The 22,724-nt window shown below is 37.6% G+C and overlaps 1 protein-coding gene across 3 annotated transcripts in view; it reads left to right on the plus strand.

Annotated features, from left to right (window-relative positions):
• The window catches only part of KBTBD3 (kelch repeat and BTB domain containing 3), a 61,533-nt gene that overhangs the window by 972 nt on the left and 37,837 nt on the right, over nucleotides 1-22,724 (plus strand). The window contains exon 2 of one of the 3 annotated variants that reach the window (XM_067038549.1): nucleotides 3,396-3,483. The exons of the other annotated variants lie outside the window; for them this stretch is intronic. The gene's annotated coding sequence lies outside the window, so the exon portion shown is untranslated. The remainder of the gene's footprint in view (nucleotides 1-3,395; nucleotides 3,484-22,724) is intronic. 3 annotated transcript variants of the gene reach the window in all.

Genomic DNA, 22,724 nt, shown 5'->3' on the forward strand with positions numbered 1-22,724 from the left:
CGATTCCCTTCTTCCTTTGGCTGCCAGGGAATGTTAACTAAAAGTCAGCAGTAGTAATTAACACTGTTACCTGCGGCTTATTTCCATCTTCTTTAAGATAGGTTTTATTCTGTTTTCATCTATATTTGTTTCTGTTAACTTTTCGTGATATCATCATTCCCCTCCAATCATTTGCAAGTAAATGGGATCTTGAACACACACAAACACAAATCCTCAAAGGGCTGTAAAAGTGAAGTACTGGCTTCATACATCAGTTTAGCTAATACTATGTGTCAGGTGCTATATCTGCTTACAATCTGGCAAAGAAGATAAGATATGTACAAAAAACTACAGTAAGAGAAGATGTAAAGATATGTAAAGTATAAAGTACTGTTACCCATACCAGCAATGATTGTAAGTCATTTGTCCGATTTTAACTTTATGTATCTAAGCACCATATTAACACTTTTCCATTCCTTTCTTTTTGAACTGACTTTTACAATTTTGGTATATTTATTTTTCTATTTCTAGAAACACTTCTATGTCCATTATATCCCATGCTCTTCTATGCAGTAATTTTTACTGATGGAGAAACAGATGAGAAAGAGAATTTGTGGAATTATTTAAACTCAGATTTAGGAATTTATGGTCCACTCTTTTACCTTTCAGCTAAGCTCTGTGTATTCAATGTATAGAGCCTAATAAAGGCAGGTAATGTAGTGGTTATTTGTTCTTGTTTTCTCTACTCAGAATGTTCTCTTCTCCTCCCATCAGCACGTTTCTTGTTCCTCTTTGTCATTTAGATCTCAGCTCAAATGTCATACCAAACAGAATGTCTCCACAGAACATGTGTAAAAAGTTCACTCTTCCCACTCCCTATCCCCCAGCCCTGAGCCTAGTACCCTAGTGGACACTCTTTATAGGTTTTTTTAATCCTCTTCCCTATCTACTTTTTAAATTCTTACTTGTCCATCAGGGCTTAGCTCAAGCCTTACTTTTCCTAAAGGACTACCACAGAGTACTTAAAAATATATATATTGTCTATATAATTCATTTGGCAATTATTCTAGTACTGCCTTATTGGCCTGAATTATTTATATGTGTGTTATCTTGCAAATTAGAATGTAACTGCTCGAGGGGGAGTTCATGTGTACCTTGCCTTTTACAAATAGTATATACTTCAGCAAATGTTTTTGATGAACTTTTAGAATAGATTTTACTCTTCATGAGCTAATACTGATATTTATATTCTGTCTACTTCCTTCCCTTTTTTCTTAAGGCAGTATAAAGTGTGCAGTTAATAGCTTGCCTAACTATTTTCAATAAACCCAAAAATGCATTATAGTATTTTTTATTGCATTGGTTAGGGGGAAAAAGGACTAAAGTGATAGCTCGGCAAGCTTGTAGTAGTCATCTTTCCAGATCCTGATCTGTGGCTTCTTAGGATTCTGAGAGACTTGTGTTCTATTTTCAGTTCTATCACCAATTATCTATGTGACTTTGGGTAAATCACATAACCTCTCCCAGGTATCAGTTTCAATGGAAAAGCATCAAATGAGATCATCTCTAAGATTTGGTGATTTTTTTTTTAGGTAATGTTCATTAGCTTTTTATTCTATTGCAAAACCTTGATTTCCGCTTTTCCTTTAACTCCTGTATCTGTTCTGTCTCAAAGTTCTATTGGTTCTACTACTAAAATAGAGCTAAAATCTATTTCTCTCCATCTACAGTCTCTAGTCTAAACCACCATATTTCTCACCTGAAATACTGATTAGTTTTCTATCTTGCTCAAGAAATGGAAACATTCTCTTGCTATGTCTGTCCTCCATGCCATAAGCACTCCTGAAACAACCTGTCTTCAGAGCTAAGTCTAGAAGTCCATTCTCTTAATCACAGTGCTATAGGCCTCTTAACTAGACTGAGAAGGAGATAAGAAACTTGGAAAGTGTTGTGGCACAGAAAAGAATGGGGAACTAGTTAACAGTGTGAATACTTCTGAGAGGTTAATTAGATGAGGGGAGTGAAGTTAGCATTTGACTACAAGATGGTAGTGTGGTGACATTGACAGGAGCAATTTTATTTATTTTTCTTTGATTAATTATTTTATTCATTTATTTTATTGAAGTATAGTTGATTTATTTCAGGTGTACAGCAATGTGATTCAGTTATATATATATATGTATATATATATATTCTTTTCAAACAAAACATTGAATAAAACTCCCTGTTCTATACAGTAAGTCCTTGTTGTTTATTGTATATATAGCAGTGTGTATATTTTAACCCCAAATTCTCAATTTATCTCTCCCCCCCTTTCCCTTTTGGTAACCATCAGTTTGTTTTCCATGTCTATGAGCCTATTTCTGTTTTTTAAATAAGTTCATTTGTATCATTTTTTAGATTCCACATATAAGTGATATCATATGATATTTATCTTTCTGTGTCTGACTTACTTCACTTAGATGATAATCTCTAGGTCCATCCATGTTGCTGCAAATGGCATTTTTCATTCTTTTTTATGGCTGAGTAATATTCCATTATATATATGTATGTGTACACACACATACACACACACACACACACACACACACACACACACACACACACTACATCTTCTTTATCCATTCATCTGCCAATGGACAGTTAGGTTGCTTCCATGTCTTGGCTATTGTAAATAGTGCTGCTGTGAACATAAGGGTGCATGTATCTCTTCTAATTAGAGTTTTTGTCTTTCCTGGATATATGCCCAGGAATGGGATTGCTAGATCATATGGTGATTCTATTTTTAGTTTTTTAAGGCACCTTCACACTGTTCTCCATAGTGGCTGCACCAGTTTATTTTGCCACCAACAGTGTAGAAGGATTCCCTTTTCTCCACACCTTCTCTAGCATTTATTATTTGTAGATTTTTTGATGATGACCGTTCTGACAGGTGTTTTGATTTGCATTTCTCTAATAACTAGCTATGTTGAACATCTTTTCATGTGCCTATTGGCATCTCTATGTCTTCTTTGGAGAAATGTCTATTTAGGTTTTCTGCCCATTTTATGTTTGGTTTTTTTGATATTGTGTTGTATAAGCTGTTTGTATATTTTGGAAATTAAGCCTTTGTTTGCATCATTTACAAATATTTTCTCGCATTCGGTAGGTTGTCTTTTTTATGGTTTCTTTTGCTGTGCAAAAGCTTTTAAGTTTAATTAGATCCCATTTGTTTATTTTTGCTTTTGTTTCCATTACTCTAGGGGAGAGATCAAAATAAATATTTCTGTGACTTATGTCAAAGAGTGTTCTGCCTGTTTTCCTCTAGGAGTTTTACATTTAGGTATCTTGTTTTACATTTAGGTCTTTAATCCATTTTGAGTTTATTTTTGCATATGGTATTAGAGAATTTTCTAATTTTATTCTTTTATATGTAGCTGTACAGTTTTCTTAGCACCACTTATTGAAGAGACTGTCTTTTCTCCACTGAGTATTCCTGCCTCCTTCATCGTAGATTGATTGACTGTAAGTGTATGGGTTTATTTCTGGGCTTTCTAACCTGTCCCATTTATCTATGTGTCTGTTTTTGTGCCAGTACCATACTGTTTTGATTACTGTAGCCTTGTAATATAGTCTGAAGTCAGGGAGCGTGATTTCTCCAGCTGTGTTCTTCTTTCTCAAGATTGTTTTGGCTATTTGGGGTCTTTTGTATTCCATGCAAATTAAAAAAATTTTTGTTCCAGTGATATGAGCAATTTGAACAGAGTGAAAAAGAGGAAATTGATTGTAGTGGGTTGCAATGACAACTGGTGGCAAAGTTACTGCAGACAGTTCTTTAAAGAAGTTTTTCTGGGAGTAAAAAAAATAGGATGGTAGCTAGAAGAGAGTAAAAGTTCAAAGGATAGAGTTTTGCTTGATATTTGTTTAAAGATGGGAGATACTAAAATTTGTACACTGATCGAAAATGTTCAATAGAGTGGGAGAAATTGTGGATGTAGGAGTTTGTAGGTGTGTTCACCACTCTAAAGTGTACTCCAGAGTGGAGGACCTTGTCTCTATTGTTTTTGACTGTATGCCCAATATCTGGAATAGTGCTTACTACAATAATAGTTGCTTCATAAATTTTCTGTTATTTGTTGAATAAATGAATGACTTGGACTCTATTTATCTTACCTTCTCTCAATTCATTATTCACACATCAGCCAGAAAGATTATTTAAAAAAATGAATCAAATCATGTCACTGTCTAGTTCAGTCTTCCATAATTCCAGTTACACTTAGAACAAAGTTCCAGTTCCTTGTGGCCTATAGGATCCTGTATGAGGTAGCACCAGCCTTCTGTAACCCTATCTCCCCAACATTCTTGCTCTCATTATACTTATACTTGCTCTCATATACTCCAGCAATGCTGGCCTTCTTTCATATCCTAAAACTGAAGGACCCTTTCCCACTTTAGGGCTTTATACATGATTTCTCTCACCAGCCCCTTACCTTGTCGTCATTCGTGTGTCAGCTTAAGTGACATCTTCTCAGAAAGGCTCTTCCTAATATTGTAGAGGATGAGAGCATGAGCTCTGGAGCCAGAGTGTCTGCGTTTACATCCCATCTCCTTCCTTACTTGCTATCCATTATTATCTTTAGGGTTTTGTTCCAAGATACTGAAAACCCATTCTTCACATTTTAATTCACATACACATGTAATGACAAATATGTCATGATTGCTGCCTGTCAAAAGTGATTTTAAGGTATCTATCAATTTCAGATATCTTAAGCCTCATTTTCCCTGTATGTAAAATAGGGACAATAGTATTATCTATTTTATAGTAGTTGTTTTGAAAATTAAAGAGTGTGTGAAGCATGTGGTACAGAGCCTGGCACAGAGTAAGCACTACATAAGTCTTCACTATTAACATTGTCATTATCTGAAGTTGAATACCACCCACTGTTCATTTTTATATCTATTTCCCAGTTGTTTCCTTGCAGTATTTATTGCAGTTTATAATTTGACAGTCTTCTTTTCTAGATACTAAACATCAGGAAAGGAGGGATCATGTCTGCCTTTATTCTTCATGCTCTCTCTAGTGCCTAATTCAGTACCTGGCATATAGTTAGCACTCTGTAATAAATATTGAATAGAACAGGCCAGAAAACATGCTCTATATTGAAACATCAGTGACCAAACTAATATCAGTGGAAGACCCAATGAAATGAAAGCCCACATCAGTCATAGCACAGCTTTAGTTTAATATTCCACTTCTATCAAGTTGCATATGCTCTTTTGTCATTACTTAATATCAAAGGCTTGGTTCTTAGACTTGATTCTTGTACTTTTATTGAATAATTTTTTAAATCAAATTTTAATGGAACACATTAAAAGAAAAAGCAAGAGAATAGTTTTGAAAATTGATTAAATGTTTTTGGCAGGAAGGTATTTCGTTGAAGCTGAGATGCATTCTTATAAAATACAAGACTGTTTTTTGTGCTACTAAGAAAGAAGAAAAGTGCCGTTTAAACTATGACACAGCTTTGCATGACTTGGAATTTTTTGTACTTATGGAAAGCCCTTTTTAAAAAAAAAATCATCAACCTTGTACACACATTAAAAAAAAGTAAGCAAAATCAATTAGCTGAGATGCTCACATTCAGAATCTAACTCTTCTAATTCACCTTCAACTCAGTATCTCAGTGTCCATGTTTTTCTACATAATATTGTTCTCTGTTATCAGGAGCATTAATGATGTATCATTTCTTAAATGAGTGTCCATTTTTATCTTTAGGGTTTTCTTCAAAGACACTGATACACATCCTTCATATTTTGATGCACATACACATGTGATGACAAATATGAGTGTTATTTAACTAAAGTGATTATAAGATACCTATCTATCAATTTCAGATATGTTAAGTGTGAAAGAATGTGTCTTAAAATTAGTGAAATATAACGTTGAATTTACTGAATATTTTGGAGGAAAAAGATTGCCTTACAAATCTTTTACCAAGATTTAAGAATTATTTAACAATTAATAATGTTATTGGCAAAGTATATGTTATTACTGATTTTAACCATTAATATTTTATATACCATTTGACAACGTTAATTTAACATCAGTATCATTTAAGCATCACAACAGTACAATGCAATTGGAGTGTCCACTTTGCAGATGAGGAAGCCAAAGCTTAAAGAGCCTCAGTAGGGGTCACTACTAAGTGATGGATCATCTAAGACCCTGTTCCTTCAGCTCTCAATCCCAGGTTCTTTGCCATTTGCAAAATATATAAGTACAGACTTACTCAAACCCAATTTAAGAAATGAAAGTTTCAGCTTCTTGGACTTGTCATTCTGTGTAGAGTATACATGGCAGGCTTTATCTTTTAACAACATTTATAAAAGTGAATAGCTATGTATGATCCTAATAGATTTGAGAATACTTGAAAATTTCTAGTAAAGTTTGCTTTTTGTGACTATCTTTGTAGAAGAATTTCTTTATATGTATATCATTGTGTTTAATTTTTATTCATGAACAGTGAGACTGAATAATTGACTTAATCCAACACAGATCCAAATTACATTCATATTTTTAATGACAATGAACTTAATATAAAAAATTTGTGGTTGAGCTTTTTAAGTTGATGTTCTCAAGACCTATGCCACTATGAAGAAATATAGTTTTTATCCTTTTGAAAATCTCAGGTTTGGATACCTTTTAGCTGTTTTGTTTTACATTCAACTTACTTTTAAAAACTGAGGAACCACCAAAAATAAAAGGAAATTTTCTTTGAATGTTCTAAGTGTTTTGAACAAGAACAAAACTGTAATGTCATAGTAGTTTCTGATTTGAATTTATATATCGTCTTTTTCTTTTAATTTTTATTTTGAAATAATTACAGATAAACAGGAAGTTACAAAAATAGTACAGAGAGATCACATGTATCCTTCACCCAATGTCCCCAGTGGTTATATCTTACATAATTATTGTCCAAATTCAAAACCAGGAATTTAACATTGATACCGTGTGTGTATAATTCCATGTCATTTTATCACCTGTGTAGAGTCCTGTAACTGTTGCCATAGTCAAGTCTCTTTTGTGCATATCCACCTCCCCCAACTCCCCACAACAAAGTCCTCAATCCCTGGAAACCACTATTTTATTTTTCATGCCTATAATTTTGTCATTTCAAGAATATTATAGAAATGGAATCAAACAATATGTGACCTTTTGAGATTGAGTTTTTTCACTCATGATAATGTCCTTGAAATCCATCTAAGCTGTTGTGTGTATAGTAGTTTGTTCCTTTTTAATGGTGAGTTATACTTCATGGTAAGAATGTACCACAGTCTGTATACTCATTCATTTATTGAACAACATTTTGGTGGTTTCCAGTTTTTGACTATATAAATAAAGCTGCTATGAAAAGTTATGTACAGGTTTTTAAGCCCACATAAGTTTTTGTTTCTCTAGGATAAATGCCCAGGTCTATGATTATTGGGTAGTTTGTTATATGTTTAGCTCCCAACCCCCAGTTTTATTGAGATATATTGATATATAACATTGTATTTTTGGTGTACATGATTTGATATATGTATGTATTGCTAAATGATTACCACAATAAGTTTAGTTAACATCCATCACCTACAGTTACAGTTTTTTTCTGATTTGAACTTGTAAGGTCTACTGTGTTAGCAACTTTCAAATATTCAATACGATTTTGTTAACTATAGTCATCATGCTGAATGTTACATTTACAGAACTTATTTATCTTGTAACTAGAAATTTGTACATTTTGACCCCGTTTACGCAGTTCTCCCTCTACACACACACACACACACACACACACCTCTGGCTAACACCAATTTGTTCTATGTTTCTATGACTTTGAGTTTTTAGATCCCATCCCACATATAAGTTGACATCTTACAGTATTTGTCTTTCTCTGTCTGACTTAACATAATGCCCTCAAGGTCAATACATGTTGTCACAACTGGCAAGATTCTTTCTTTTTTATGACTGAATAATCTTCCTCTGTGTGTGTGTGTGTGTGTGTGTGTGTGTGTGTATCATATTTTCTTTATCCATTCATTTACCCATGGACGTTTAAGTTGTTTCCATGTCTTGGCTATTGTAAGTAATGCTGCAGTGAAATGGGGGTACAGATATCTGTTCAGGATAGTGATTTGATTTCTGTTGGATGTATACCCAGAAGTTGAATTGCTGGATCATATGGTACTTCTATCTTTAAGTTTTTGAGGAACCTGTGTACTATTTTCTATATTGTCTATACCAATTTACATCCACAACAAATGTATACAAAAGTTTCTTTTCTCCACATCCCCAACAGCACTTGTTATTGCTTGTCTTTTTGATAGGAGCCATGCTGACAATTGTGAGGTGATATATTGGGGTTTTGATTAGCATTTCCCTGTTGATTAGTGATGTTGAGTACCTTTTCATGTACCTGTTGGCCATTAGAATATCTTTTTTGAAAATATGTCTGTTTGAGTCCTTTGCCCACTTTTAATTGTATTATTTGAAGTTTTTTTGCTATTGAGTTGTGTGAGTTTGTTATACATTTTGGAAATTGACACTTTATCAGATGTGTGGTTTCAGAGCATTTTCTCCCATTCTGTAGGTTGCCTTTTCATTTTGTTGATTGTTTCATTTACTGTACAGAAGCTTATTAGTTTGCTGTAGTCCCACTTGTTTATTTTTGTTTTTGTTGCTTATGTTTTAGGTGGCATATCCAAAAAAATCATTGCTATTACCAATGTCAAGGAGCTTATTCTCTATTTTTTCTTTTGAGAGTTTTATGGTATCAGGTTTTACATTTAAGTCTTTAATCAATTTTGAGTTAATTTTTGTGGATATTGTGAAATAGGGATCTAGTTTCATTCTTTTGCACATGAATATACATTTATCCCAACACCATTTATTGAAGAAACTGTCTTTTTACCATTGAGTTTGTGGCTTCCTTGTCAAACATTAGTTGAACATATATGTGTGTGAGTCTACTTTTGGGCTCTTGTTTCTTTCCCACTAGTCTATGTGTCTGTTTTTGTGCCAGTACAAAACTGTTTTGATTACTATAGCTTTGTAAGAGTTTAAAATCAGGAAACTTTGCTCTTTCTCAGGATTATTTTGGCTATTTGGCATCTATGGTAGTTCCATATGAATTATAGGATTTTTTTTTCTATTTTTGTGAGAAATGACTTGGGAATCTTGATACGGATTGTATTGAATCTATAGATGGCTTTGTGTAGAACAGACATTTTAATAATTTTAATTCTTCCAATCCACGAACATGAGTTGTCTTTCCATTTATTTGTGTCTTCTTCATTTTGTTTCATTAGTGCCTCGTAGTTTTCAGTGTGTAAGTTTTTCACCTACTTGGTTAAATTGACTCCAAAGTATTTTATTGTTATTGATGCTATTGTAAATGGGTTGTTTTCTTTATTTACTTCTTAGTTAATTTGTTGTTAGCATGTAGAAATCTGATTTTTGTATGTTGATGTTGTGTCCTGTAACTTTACTGAATTGATTAGTGCTAACATTTCTTGGTGGAGTCTTTAGAATTTTCTATATATAAAATCAGGTCATCTGCAAACAAAAACAGTTTTACTTCTTCCATTCTGAATCTGATGCCTTTTATTTGTTTTTCTTGCCTGATTACTCTGGCTAGAACTTCCAGTACTATGTGAGAGTGGGTACCCTTATCCTGGTAGTGACATTAGAGGAAAAGCTTTTCAGCCTTTCACCACTGAGTGTATTGTTAGCTATGGGCTTGTCATATATGGCCTTTATTATGTTGAGGTACTTTCCTTCTATGCCCAGTTCATTGATAATTTTTATTGTGAATGGGTGTTAATTTTTCAAATGTGTTTTCTGTAACTACTGAGATGATCATATGATTTTTATCTGACTGTTAATTTGATGAATCACATTTGTTGATTTGCATATGTTGAACCATTTTTGCATCCCAGGGATGAATCATGGGATATGATCTTTTTATTGTGCTGTTGAATTTGGTTTGCTAGTATTTTGTTGAGAATTGTTGCATCTGTATTCATCAGGGATGTTGGTCTATAGTTTTTTGGGGTTTTTTTTGTAATGGCCTTATTTGGCTTTGTTACCACAGTCATGTTGGTCTCATAAAATGTGTTCAGGAGTATTCCCTCCTCTTCACTTTTTTGGAAGAGTTTGAGAAGAATTAGCTTTAATTCTTCGTCAAGTGTTTGGCAACTTTCACCCATCAATCCATCTGGTTCTGGACTTTTCTTCATTGGGAATTTTCTTTTGATTACTGATTTATTCTTAGAGAAATTGGACTATTCAGATTTTCTATTTTTTCATGATTCAGACTTGGTAGGTGTATGTTTCCAGGAATTTATCCATTTCTTCTGGGTTGTCCAGTTAGTTGACATATAATTATTCATGGTAATTTCTTATGATCCTTTGTATTTCTGTGGTATCAGTTGTAATGCCTCCTCTTTTACTTATACTTTTATTTATTTAGGTTCTCAATCTCTTTGTCTCTTTCTCTGTCTCTCTCTCTGTCTCTCTCCCCTCCCCCTGGGTTAGTCAAGGTAAAGCCTTGTCAATTTTGTATATATTTTTTCAAAGAACCAACTCTTAGTTTTGTCATCCTGTTTTCTATTTATTCATTTCTGTTCTAATCTTTATTATTTCCTTACTTCTGCTAACTTTGGGCTTATTTTATTTTTTTAGTTCCTGAAATATAAAATTAGGTTGTTTATTTGAAGTCTTTCGTTTTCTTGATATATGTGTATATTGCTATAAACTTCCCTCTTAGAATTGTTTTTGCTCCACCCCATAAGGTTTGGTATGTTGTATTTCCATTTTCACTTGTCTCAAGATACTTTTTAAATTTTCTTTTTAATTTTTTCTCTGATGCATTGGTTGTTCAGGAGTGTGTTGTTTAATTTCCATATATTTGCGAATTATCAAGGTTTCCTCCTGATATTGATTTACAGTTTCATATGATTGTGGCCAGGAAACAGTTGGTGTGATTTCAGTCTTCTTAAATTTGCTGGGACTTATTTTGTGGCCTAATATATATTCTAGCCTAGAAAATGTTCTGTGTGCACTTGCTAAGAATGAGTATTCTGCAGTTGCTGAGACTTATTTTGTGGACTAACATGTATTCTAGCCTAAAAAATGTTCTGTGTGCACTTGGTAAGAATGAGTATTCTGCTGTTGCTGGATGGAATGTTTGTATATGTCTATTAGGTTCATTTGGTCTATAATGTTATTCAAATATGCTGTTTCCTTATTGATTTTCTGGGTGATCTGTCCATTGTTGGGAGTGGGTGTTAGAGTCCCCAGCTATTACTGTATTCCTATTTATTTCTCCTGTTAGTTCTGTTAGTATTTTTTTTTTTTTTTTTTTTTTTTTTTTTTTTTTGTGGTATGCGGGCCTCTCACTGCTGTGGCCTCTCCCGTTGCGGAGCACAGGCTCCGGACGCGCAGGCCTAGCGGCCATGGCTCACGGGCTTAGTTGCTCCGCGGCATGTGGGATCTTCCCGGACCAGGGCACGAACCCGTGACCCCTGCATCGGCAGGCGGATTCTCAACCACTGCGCCACCAGGGAAGCCCAAGTATTTTTTAAAATATATATTTAGATACTCTGATGTTGGTTGCATAAATATTTACAACTGTTATATCTTCTTGATGGATTGACCCCATTTTCATTATATAATGCCCTTTGTCTCTTTTGACCATTTTTAGCTGAACATCTCTTTTGTCTGATATAAATATAGCTATCTCTGCTTTCTTTTGATTACCATTTGCTTAAAATAGTTTTACCTGTTCCTTCACTCTCAGTCTATGTGTGTCTTTAAAACTAAAGTGAATCTTTTGTAGTCAGCTTACGGTTGGATTTTTGTTTTTTAAATCCATTCATTCATTCTGTGTCTTTTGATTGATGAATTTAATCCATTCACATTTAAAGTAATTATTAATAGTAAAGACTTTTATTGGCATTTTGTTAATAGTGTTCTGACTTCTTTTTTTACCTTTCTGTCTTCTTTGTGACTTGATGACTTTGTAGTGGCATTCTTTGACTCCTTTATCATAATTGTTTGTATAACTGCTATAGGTTTTTTTCTTTCTGGTTACTCTGAGGCTTACATAAAATTTCTCATGTTTTTAACATCCTATTTTAATTTGATAACATTTTGATAGCATACATAAACTTTACATGTTTACTTTTCCCCCTTTTCCATTTTAAGTTATTGATGTTTTAGTTAATATATTTTATATTGTGCATCAAATACATTATTGTAGTTATGATTACTTCTTTATGTTTATTTTTTAACTTTTAGAGTTATACGTGAACTATATACCACCATTACAATATTAGAGAATCTCACTTTTTATATTTACCATTGCTAGTTAGTTTTACACTTACATTCATGTTTTTTTATTATGTGAATTAGCATCCTTTCATTTCTGCTTGAAGAACTCCATTTAGTATTTCTTTTAAGGCAGATCTAGTAGTGATGAGCTCCCTCAGTTTTTGTTTGGGAAAGTCTTTATCTCATTCATTTCTGAAAGACTGCTTTGCCAGTTACAGTATTCTTAATTGACAGGCTTTTTTTTCTTTCAATATTTTGAATACATCACTCCATTCTCTCCAGGGCTACAAAGTTTCTGTTGAGAAATCTGCCTGTAGTCTATGGGGGTGGTCCCTTGTATATGATGTGTTGCTCTTCTGCTCCTGTTAAAATTCTTTCTTGTCTGACTTTTGACAATGTAATTACAATGTGTCTCTGTAGTTCTTTGGGGGTACAATCTGCTTGCTCCCCTTTGGGTCTCGTGACTGTGGATGTCCATTTCTCTCCCCAGGTTTGTACAGTTTTCAGCCATTCTTCATTTAAAAATATTTTCTGTCCGTTTCTCTTTTCTTCTTCTAGGATTCTCATAATGCAAATATTCTTTTGATGGTGTCCTGTGGCTCTCATAGGCTTTTTTCACTCTTTTGAATTTTTTTTCTCCTCCAACTGGATAATTTTAAATGCCTTATCTTCTACTTCATTGATTCCTTCTTCTGCTTGACCAAGTCTGATGTTAAAGCTCTCCATTGAATTCTTCAGATCAGTTATTGTGTTCTTCAACCCAGGATTTCTGGGTTTTCTTTTTTTTTTTTTTAACATCTTTATTGGACTATAACTGTTTTAAAATGGTGTGTTACTTTCTCCTTTACAACAAAGTGAAACAGTTATACATATACATATGTTCCCATACCTCTTCCCTCTTTCATCTCCCTCACTCCCACCCTCCCTATCCCACCCCGCTAGGTGGTCAAAAAGCACAGAGGTGATCTCCCTGTGCTATGCGGCAGCTTCCCACTAGCTACCTATTTTACATTTGGTAGTGTATGTATGTCCATGCCACTCTTGCACTTCATCACAGCTGACCATTCCCCCTCCCCATATCCTCAAGTCCATGCTCTAGTAGGTCTGTGTGTTATTCCCGTACTACCACTAATATCTTCATAACATTTTTTTTCTTAGATTCCATATATATGTGTTAGCATACGGTATTTGTTTTTCTCCTTCTGACTTACTTCACTCTGTATGACAGACTCCAGGTCTATCCAACTCATTACAAATAACTCAGTTTCATTTCTTTTTCTGGATGAGTAATATTCCATTGTATATATGTGCCACATCTTCTTTATGCATTCATCTGTTGATGGACACTTAGGTTGCTTCCATGTCCTGGCTATCGTAAATAGAGCTGCAATGAACATTTTGGTACATGACTCTTTTTGAATTATGGTTTTCTCAGGGTATATGCCCAGGAGTGGGATTGCTGGGTCGTATGGTAGTTGTATTTTTAGTTTTTTAAGGAGCCCTCATACTGTTCTCCATAGTGGCTGTATCAACTTACATTCCGACCAGCAGTGCAAGAGTGTTCCCTTTTCTCCACACCCTCTCCAGCATTTATTGTGTCTAGAGTTTTTGATGATGGCCAGTCTGACCGGTGTGAGATGATATCTCATTGTAGTTTTGATTTGCACTTCTCTAATGATTAATGATGTTGAGCATTCTTTCATGTGTTTGTTGGTAATCTGTATATCTTCTTTGGACAAATGTCTATTTATTTCTTCTGCCCATTTTTGGATTTGTTTGTTTTTTTGTTATTGAGCTGCATGAGATGCTTATAAATTTTGGAGATTAATCCTTAGTCAGTTGCTTCGTTTGCAAATATTTTCTCCCATTCTGAGGGTTGTCTTTTGGTCTTGTTTATGGTATCCTTTGCTGTGCAAAAGCTTTTAAGTTTCACTAGGTCCTATTTGTTTATTTTTGTTTTTATTTCCATTTATCTAGGAGGTGGGTCAAAAAGGATCTTGCTGTGATTTATGTCATAGAGTGTTCTGCCTATGTTTTCCTCTAAGAGTTTGATAGTGTCTGGCCTTACATTGAGGTCTTTAACCCACTTTGAGTTGATTTGTATATGGTGTTAGGGAGTGTTCTAGTTTCATACTTTTACATGTAGCTGTCCAGTTTTCCCAGCACCACTTATTGAAGAGGCTGTCTTTTCTCCACTGTATATCCTTCCCTCCTTTATCAAGGATAAGGTGACCATATGTGTGTGGGTTTATCTCTGGGCTTTCTATCCTGTTCCATTGATCTATATTTCTGCTTTTGTGCCAGTACCATACTGTCTTGATTACTGTAGCTTTGTAGTATAGTCTGAAGTCAGGGAGCCTGATTCCTCCAGCACCATTTTTCGTTCTCAAGATTGCTTTGGCTATTCGGGGTCTTTTGTGTTTCCAGACAAATTGTGAAATTTTTTGTTCTAGTTCTGTAAAAAATGCCAGTGGTAATTTGATAGGGATAGCATTGAATCTGTAGATTGCTTTGGGTAGTAGAGTCATTTTCACAATGTTGTTTCTACCAATCCAAGAACATGGTATATTTCTCCACCTATTTGTATCATCTTTAATTTCTTTCATCAGTGTCTTATAGTTTTTTGCATACAGGTCTTTTGTCTCCTTAGGTAGGTTTATTCCTAGATATTTTATTCTTTTTCTTGCAATGGTAAATGGGAGTGTTTTATTAATTTTACTCTCAGATTTTTCATCATTAGTGTATAAGAATGCCAGAGATTTCTGTGCATTAATTTTGTATTATTTGCTACTTTACCAAATTCATTGATTAGCTCTGGTAGTTTTCTGGTAGCATCCTTAGGATTCTCTATGTATAATATCATGTCATCTGCAAACAATGACTGCTTTACGTCTCCTTTTCTGATTTGGATTCTTTTTATTTTTTTTTCTTCTCTGATTGCTGTGGCTAGGACTGCCAAAACTATGTTGAGTAAGAGTGGTGAGAGTGGACAACCTTGTCTTGTTCCTGATCTTAGTGGAAATGGTTTCAGTTTTTCACTATTGAGAACGATGCTAGCTGTGGGTTTGTCATATATGACCTTTATTATGTTGAGGAAAGTTCCCTCTATGCCTATTTTCTGCAGGGCTTTTATCATTAATGGGTGTTGAATTTTGTCAGAAGCTTTCTCTGCATCTATTGAGATGATCATATGGTTTTTCTTCTTCAGTTTGTTGATATGGTGTATCACGTTGATTGATTTGCATATATTGAAGAATCCTTGCATTCCTGGAATAAACCCCACTTGATCATGGTGTATGATCCTTTTAATGTGCTGTTGGATTTTGTTTGCTAGTATTTTGTTGAGGATTTTCGCATCTATGTTCATCAGTGATATTGGCCTGTAGTTTTCTTTCTTTGTGACATCTTTGTCTGGTTTTGGTATCAGGGTTATGGTGGCCTCATAGAATGAGTTTGGGCGTGTTCCTCCTTCTGCTATCTTTTGGAAGAGTTTGAGAAGGATAAGTGTTAGCTCTTCTCTAGATGTTTGATAGACTTTGCCTGTGAAGCCATCTGGCCCTGGGCTTTTGTTTGTTGGAGGATTTTTAATCACAGTTTCAATTTTAGTGCTTGTGATTGGTCTGCTTATATTTTCTTCCTGGTTCAGTCTTGGCAGGTTGTGCATTTCTAAGAATTTGTCCATTTCTTCCAGGTTGTCCATTTTATTGGCATAGAGTTGCCTGTAGTAATCTCTAATAATCTTTTGTATTTCTGCAGTGTCCGTTTTTCCATCTCCTGTTTCATTTGTAATTCTATTGATTTGAGTCTTCTCCCTTTATTTCATGATGAGTCTGGCTAATGGTTTATCAAGTTCATTTATCTTCTGAAAGAACCAGCTTTTAGTTCTATTGATCTTTGCTAGCGTATCCTTGATTTCTTTTTCATTTATTTCTGATCTGATCTTTATGATTTCTTTCCTTCTGTTAAATTTGGGGGGTTATGTTCTTCCTTCTCTAATTGCTTTAGGTGCAAAGTTAGGTTGTTTATTCAAGATGTTTCCTGTTTCTTAAGGTAGGATGGTATTGCTATAAACTTCCCTCTTAGAACTGCTTTTGCTGCATCCCATAGGTTTTGGGTCGTTGTGTCTCCATTGTCGTTTGTTTCTAAGTACTTTTTGATTTCCTCTTTGATTTCTTCAGTGATCACTTCGTTATTAAGTAGTGTATTGGTTAGCCTCGATGTGTTTGTATTTTTTACAGATATTTTCCTGTAATTGATATCTAGTCTCATAGCGTTGTGGTCAGAAAAGATACCTGATATGATTTCAGTTTTCTTAAATTTACCAAGGCTAGATTTGTGACCCAAGATATGATCTATCCTGGAGAATGTTCCATGAGCCCTTGAGAAAAATGTGTATTCTGTTGTTTTTGGATGGAATGTCCTATAAATATCAATTAAGTCCATCTTGTGTAATCTATCATTTAAAGCTTGTGTTTCCTTATTTATTTTCATTTTGGATGATCTGTCCATTGGTGAAAGTGGGGTGTTAAAGTCCCCTACTATGATTGTGTTACTTTTGATTTCCTCTTTTATGGCTGTTAGTATTTGCCTTATGTATTGAGGTGCTCCTATGTTGGGTGCATAAATATTTACAATTGTTATATCTTCTTCATGGATTGATCCCTTGATCATTATGTAGTGTCCTTCTTTGTCTCTTGTAATAGTTTTTATTTTAAAGTCTATTTTGTCTGATATGAGAATTGCTACTCTAGCTTTCTTCTGATTTTTATTTGCATGAAATATCTTTTTCCATCCCCTCACTTCCCGTCTGTATGTGTCCCTAGGTCTGAAGTGGGTCTCTTGTAGACAGCATATATATGGGTCTTGTTTTTGTATCCATTCAGCCAGTCTGTGTCTTTTGGTGGGAGCATTTAATCCATTTACATTGAAGGTAATTATTGATATGTATGTTCCTATTACCATTTACTTAATTGTTTCGGGTTTGTTCTTGTAGGTCTTTACCTTCTCTTGTGTTTCTTGCCTAGAGAAGTTTCTTTAGCATTTGTTGTAGAGCTGGTGTGGTGGTGCTGAACTCTCTCAGCTTTTGCTTGTCTGTAAAGGTTTTAATTTCTCCATCAAATCTGAATGATATCCTTGGTGGGTAGAGTAATCTTGGTTGTAGGTTTTTTTCCTTCATCACTTTAAATATGTCCTGCCACTCCTTTCTGGCTTGTAGAGTTTCAGCTGAAAGATCAGATGTTAACCTTATGGGGATTCCCTTGTGTGTTATTTGTTGTTTTTCCCTTGCTGCTTTTAATATGTTTTCTTTGTATTTAATTTTTGACAGTTTGATTATTATGTGTCTTGGCATGTTTATCCTTGGGTTTATCCTGTATGGGACTCTCTGTGCTTCCTGGACTTGATTGACTATTTCCTTTCCTATATTAGGGAAGTTTTCAACTATAATCTCTTCAAATATTTTCTCAGTCCCTTTCTTTTTCTCTTCTTCTTCTGGGACCCCTATAATTCGAATGTTGGTGCATTTAATGTTGTCCCAGAGGTCTCTGAGACTGTCCTCAGTTCTTTTCATTCTTTTTTCTTTGTTCTGCTCTGCAGTAGTTATTTCCACTATTTTGTCTTCCAGGTCACTTATCCGTCCTTCTGCCTCAGTTATTCTGCTATTGATCCCATCTAGAGTATTTTTAATTTCATTTATTGTTTTGCTCATCATTGCTTGCTTTCTCTTTATTTCTTCTAGGTCCTTGTTAAATGTTTCTTGCAATTTGTCTATTCTAATTCCAGGATTTTGGATCATCTTTACTGTCAACATTCTGAATTCTTTTTCTGGTAGACTGCCTATTTCCTCTTCATTTGTTAGGACTAGTGGGTTTTTATCTTGGTCCTTCATCTGCTGTGTGTTTTTCTGTCCTCTCATTTTGCTTATCTTACTGTGTTTGGGGTCTCCTTTTTGCAGGCTGCAGGTTCGTAGTTCCCATTGTTTTTGGTGACTGTCCCCAGTGGCTAAGGTTGGTGTAGTGGGTTGAGTAGGTTTCCTGGTTGGGGGGACTAGTGCCTATGTTCTGGTGGATGAGGCTGGATCTCGTCTTTCTGGTGGGCAGGTCCACGTCTGGTGGTGTGTTTTGGGATGTTGGTAGCCTTATGATTTTAGGCAGCCTCTCTGCTAATGGATATGGCTGTAGTCCTGTCTTGCTATTTGTTGGCCATAGGGTGTCCAGCACTGTACGTTGCTGGTCGTTGAGTGAAGCTGGGTCTTGGTGTTGAGATGGAGATCTCTGGGAGATTTTCGCCATTTGTTATTGCATGGAGCTTGGAGGTCTGTTGTGAACCAGTGCCCTGAGGTTGGTTCTGCCACCTCAGAGACACAGCCCTGACGCCTAGCTGGAGTGCCAAGAGACTTTAATCCACCCGGCTCAAAATAAAAGGGAGAAACATATAGAAAGGAAAGAAAGAAAGGTAGGAAGAAAGGAAGGGAGGAAGAAAGGGAGGAAGAAAGGAAGGAAGGATGGGAGGAAAGATGGATCGAGGAACAGAGGGAAGAAACGAAGAAAGGAAGGAAGAAGACAAAATAAAGTAGGATAAAATATAGTTATTAAAATAAAAAATAATAAGAAGAAAAATTTTATGAAAAAAAAAATTGGTCAGAACCCTAGGACAAATGGTGAAATCAAAGCTATACAGACAAAATCTCACACAGCAGCACACACATACACACTCACAAAAAGATAAAAAGGGGAAAATAATAATATATGTTGCTCCCAAAGTCCCCCTCCTCAACTTGGGATATTTCGCTGTCTATTCAGGTTTTCCACAGATGCAGGGCACTTCAAGTTGATTGCGGAACTTTAATCCACTGCTTCTGAGGCTGCTGGGAGAGACCTACTCCTCTCCTCTTTGTTCGCACAGCTCCTGGGGTTCAACTTTGGACTTGGCCCCCCCTCTGCATGTAGGTCACCCGAGGGCGTCTGCTCTTTGCTCAGACAGGACGGGGTTAAAGGAGCAGCTGATTCGGGCGCTCTGGCACAGGCTAAGGGGAGGGAGGGGCACGGATTCGGGGCGAGCCTGCAGCGGCAGAGGCCAGCATGACGCTGCACCAGCCCGAGGCATGCTGCGCTTTCTCCTGGGGAAGCTGTCCCTGGATCCCAGGACCCCGGCAGTGGCAGGCTGCACGGGCTCCCGGGAGGGGAGGTGTGGAGAGTGACCTGTGCTCTCACACAGGCCTCTTGGTGGCGGCAGCAGCAACCCTAGCGTCCCACACCCGTCTCTGGTGTCCACTCTGACAACCATGGTTCTCGCCCGTTTCTGGAGCTCCTTTACGTTGTGCGCTTAATCCCCTCTCCTTGCTCCCCAGGAAGCAAAGAGGCAAGAAAAAGTCTCCTGTCTCTTCGGCAACTCCATGCCCATTTCTGGAGATCATTTATGTGGTGTGCTTAATCCCCTCTTCTCTCTCACCAGGAAACAAAGAGGCAAGCAAAAGTCTCTTGTCTCTTTGGCATCTCTGCACCCATTTCTGGAGCTCTGTTAAGCAGCACACTTAAACCCCTCTCCTTGCGCACCAGGAAGCAAAGAGGAAGGCAAAGGTCTCTTGCCTCTTCGGCAGCTCCAGACTTCTTCCGGATTCCCTCCCGGCTTCCAGCTAGCCGTTGTGCACTAACCCCTTCAGGCTGTTTTCACTCTGCCAACTCCAGACCTCTTCCTGGGATCTGACTGAAGCCCAAGGCTCAGCTCCCAACCCCCGCCCTCCCTGGCGGGTGAGCAGACAAGCCTCTCGGGCTGGTGAGTGCTGGTTGGCACCGATCCTCTGTGTGCGGGAATCTCTCCGCTTTGCCCTCCGCACCCTGTTGCTTCGCTCTTCTCCGCGGCTCCAAAGCTTCCCCCCTCCACCACCCGCAGTCTCTGCCAGCGAAGGGACTTCTAGTGTGTGGAAACCTTTCTTCCTTCACAGCTCCCTCCCACTGGTGCAGGTCCCGTCCCTATTCTTTTGTCTCTGTTTATTCTTTTTTCTTTTGCCCTACCCAGTTACGTGGGGTGTTTCTTGCCTTTTGGGAGGTCTGAGGTCTTCTGCCAGCGTTCAGTGTGTGTTCTTTAGGGGCAATTCCACGTGTAGATGTATTTCTGATGTATCTGTGAGGAGGAAGGTGATCTCCACATCTTACTCTTCCGCCATCTTCTCTCCCAGCCGCTTATGTTCCTGCGTTTTCTTTAATGACATTTATTTTTTGGTCGAACTTCTTATTTTGCTCATGCACTATTTTTCTCATTTTGTTTAATTGTCTGTAAAGCTCTCTAAACTTCTTTGAAGGGATTATTCTGAAATCTTTGCATACAATTCAGAAATCTGCATTTCTATAGGGTCAGTTATTGGAGCTTTATTACTTTCCTTTGATGGTGCCATGTTGGCTCAGCTGTCTGCTCCATTGCTGTTGTAAACAGGGCGGTAGGTTGGGTACACAGCGTCCTGAGTGTTCTGATTAGTTTTTCTGGTTGGGCAGGCATGGAAGCTGTATTCAGCCGTAGGCCAGGCTTTCAATTTGCTTCCCAACTTGGGTCTATGTTACAGCATTCACAGCTGGTATGGCTTGCTGGCCAAGGACGTGAATCAGGCAATACCGTGCACAAAGTTCCTTGGTCAGACAGGTTCACTACCTGGGCTCTGCAGATGAACAGGGTCACTGGCTTGCTGCTCTTCCAAGTGCTGCTGAACTGCTGTGTTTCCTGGATGCTTTGTCCAGGCTCCCAGGTAAGTGAGGCTGAGATTTTGCTCAGTAATAGGTAGAGCTAGGAATTAGCGTCCCTGCTTGGGCCAGTAGCAGCAGCGAAGCAGGCATCAAAGCCAGCAAGGGGGAGATTTAAGGTGGCAGAGGAGTAGGTGGACCTGGAGTTCATCTCTCTCCACAGGATGCATCAGGAATACATCTGTAGGTGCAATAATTCTCAGAACACTGGCTGAAAACTAGCAGAAGACCTTGGACACCAGAAACAACTATAAAGATTCCTGCATAACTGGGTAGGATGGAAAAAAAGTAGAGGGAAAGAGGAGGAGAGGCAGTGGACAGGACCTGAACCCTGGGGTGGGAGAGCTGAAGCAGAGTAGAGAGTCCCAAATTTGGGGAAACCCCCTCTCCAATGGGGAAATTGATTGGGACGGAAGGGAAGCACTTGAGGCTGTTGGAAGAGGGTGAAGAAGCCAATCTGCAGCAGACGGGAGAGAGTGAGAAATACACACAGGCCGTCCGTACCTCAGCCCTACATGCCCCAGACTGGAACATGTGTTCACAGGTTTGCAAGGGGGCTGGAAGCTGGTGCGTGGGGATTGGAGAATAGGCCCAGAGTGAGAACTGCTGTTGTCTGTGGGGAGATGGGCTGAGGGAACGAGAGAGGGGAAATCTGCAGCAGGGAGTGCCTATGGAGGAAGACTGGACTGCCATGGAAGCAGGATGCTGTTGCTGAGTCATACGCAGGGGGAGGAGCCACTATTGTAACCTCTCTCTCCCCACACGCTGGTGCCTGCCAACGGACAATTAAAGAAGCTTGCTTAAGGCTTCCTCTTGTTTGCCAGCTGCTGAGCAATAAAAAAAAAAACCCTTAGAGCTGGCCATCACACGCCTGCTGCCAGGTTCCAGAAAAACCCTGGCCAGGGCTGGCCCCCATGTGCCTTATGCCAGGTGCCAGAAAAGGCCCTTAGTAGGGCCATATCTCTTCTGTCCTTGGCCGCCAGCTTCCTGTGCATTTGGTCCTGCTGGGGTTCCTGCAATCCAAGCAGTCATACCATCTCTGCACCCGGTCCTCACAGGGGCAGACCCAAGAGTTCCAAGGCAGCCTCAGGACCTGACTCCTGTGGGTGGACCACATGCTGAGGTGGGGATAAAACCAAAGCTGAACCCCAGGGACAGGGTGACTAAGGAAGAACATGGAAAATCTTTCTGTTGGCTGTATAAGCTACAGATTAAATCCCTAGGATCAGCTATGTAGACCTTGTACCTATGGAATATCTGAATAGACGATGAGTGTTCCCACAAATGAAAACAGTCTAGATGGCAGCTGTGGATTCTGGGGGCAAGCACACTCAGGAATTGGGCCAGATCAGAGTCTGAGTGGTCCCCACAGGGCCTACAGCAGGTCCAGACACCAGAAGCAGGGGAGAGCCTCTTGGGGCGGCAGAGGTGGGCTGTGGCTCACGATGTGTGCAAAGACACTTACACTGGAGACCCCAGGGAAACGTAATTATTACTATTAATTTTATTATGTCTTGATTCATTCTGTTGTTGGTTTTAGCTTTTTCGTTTGGTTTCCTTTTCTTCTTTTTTTTTAGTCTTTTGGGATCTCTGTGTTCTATAACATCTATATATATTTTTATACATTTTTGTTTTTACTTTTCTGTTCTTTGCTCTTTTTCCTT

Source organism: Kogia breviceps, chromosome 7 (genome assembly GCF_026419965.1).
Source record: "Kogia breviceps isolate mKogBre1 chromosome 7, mKogBre1 haplotype 1, whole genome shotgun sequence".
NCBI lineage: Eukaryota > Metazoa > Chordata > Mammalia > Artiodactyla > Physeteridae > Kogia > Kogia breviceps.